Raw genomic sequence first — 1888 nt, forward strand, 5'->3', positions numbered from 1 at the left:
GTGTAACATGTCATCGGCAAGAGTTAGATGACAATTACTTTATCAGCAGCTAGAAATACTGACAATTTGTTTAGTTTACTTTGTGCTATGTGTTGGAAAAGAAAGAAGCAGAGATCAAACAGCTACGGAGAAATCTCAATTTCAAAGCAACTCCCATGCCTTCCTTTTACCGTGAACCTGGCTGCCGCTCAGAAAAAACAAGGATGGACAGAGCTGGGAGGAGGTAGGAGCAAGAGCTATAGTTAGAAGTAGATAGAGGATGGACAAAAAGAGAGAAATTCTAGATGTTCTGAGGGCAAAAACTGTTATTTTCTGTGTTGAAACTAGGTAACATCAAATCCTCCATGCACTTAGCTTACCGTTCTCACATGAAAAGTAAAGCTTGTTTGTAGATTTGTTTACAAGTTGTTTTTACTGGTTTATGGTAGAAGCAATCACTCTCCTATCATTTTATGAATCAAATCCTCTTTCTTGGACAAGTGAATTTTACCTTTCAAAAAATTAAAAGTAATAAAACTTGCTTTAAAATTTAGTACTCTCTCAGTCTTCATCCTTATCCTCTTCTGAAGTGATTATTTTTCCCTCTCACTTCGACGATCGAGTAATATAACTTTCTTTTTTGATTATTTTTTCAGGAGCTAGAAAGTAAAACTAAATCACAAAGCAGGCATTCGACTGCAGTAGGGGCTAGAGCTACTAGTGCAACTGAGAACACTGTTCGTTGTTTAAGGGCAGAAGTTTATAACAGATGTTCCACTAATGAACGTCTAAATGTGGCCGATTCACCACAGGTTTTAGAAGTAACTATTCATCCTTCAACAGAGTTATCAGAAAGCAGCATGCCTTCAGCTTCAATAAGCAAAACATCCAAACAAACCTAACCAAATAGAACAGTAGCTCTAAAGAGAGAGCAAGAGAAAAGGCAGGTCGCGAATTCTCTAAGACCAAAAACATCAGATTTTATCAGGAGGAACAAGGACTTTAAAGCTGAAGACAAAACAAAGGTTGTTGCATGAAGAACAGGAAACCATGCAACGAGAAAGGATGTTAGAAGTATGGACTTGAGCCATAGTACAAGAGTGGGTCGTTTAGCTGTTGGTGTTTCTTCCTAGACGTATCATCGTTTAGTTGTTGCTGTTGGTGTAAATCTTTTTATATTCTCAGTATAGCAAATATGATTGGTCTCGTATTTGAGACGATAAACTTAGTGAGTAGGTTAGCATTTCTGTTAGATATGTTGCATATAATTATTCCTAGTTTCGATAATGTCTTTGAGCGAAGTTCTTGATATACCACAAATGCTGTGCTATTAAAGATCAACATACTTTGTGTAAAATGTTAAAAGTTGTTGTTCAACTAGTAAATTTGTTGCCATGTGACCAGGAGGTCATGTGTTCAAGTCTTGGAAACAGCCTCTGACAGAAATGTAAGGAAAGGCTGCGTACGATACACCCTTGTGGTGGGGCCCTTCCCCGGACACCGCGCATAGAGGTAGCTTTAGTGCACCGGGCTTCCCTTTTTTAAAAGTTGTTGTTCAATTAGTAGTAAATATTTTGCACCATTCCTACTAATGTTTTTACTACTGAATCTCTCTTTCTTTCAGTGTACTGTAACATGATTTTGTATTAACTTCCATACCGAATTGAGCAAAGTTGTACTAGGTGGTTTTCGTGACACAAGATGATGTGCTTTTTCCACAATGGACTGTAGACGAAATCTTCATTTTTGCTACATTCTTAAGACTTTTCAAGCAAGATGAGCTGACGTCAGAAATACGAAAGAACTGAAGTGATTATTAAAGAATTAGGCCTGACTCAAGACTTTGTTACACTTAGTATCACGTTGAATTGAGTGAACCATGTCATTTAAAGATTCAACATGCTATCGA

The 1888-nt window shown here is 37.4% G+C and overlaps 1 long non-coding RNA gene across 1 annotated transcript; it reads left to right on the top strand.

Moving 5' to 3' along the window:
• Positions 1-97: 97 nt before the first annotated feature.
• LOC107854080 lies at positions 98-1336 on the top strand. The gene is made up of 2 exons (XR_007049619.1): positions 98-327; positions 636-1336. It is a non-coding gene; the product is annotated as an uncharacterized LOC107854080 (long non-coding RNA).
• Positions 1337-1888: the final 552 nt, after the last annotated feature.

Source organism: Capsicum annuum, unplaced genomic scaffold (assembly GCF_002878395.1).
Source record: "Capsicum annuum cultivar UCD-10X-F1 unplaced genomic scaffold, UCD10Xv1.1 ctg33716, whole genome shotgun sequence".
Lineage (NCBI taxonomy): Eukaryota > Viridiplantae > Streptophyta > Magnoliopsida > Solanales > Solanaceae > Capsicum > Capsicum annuum.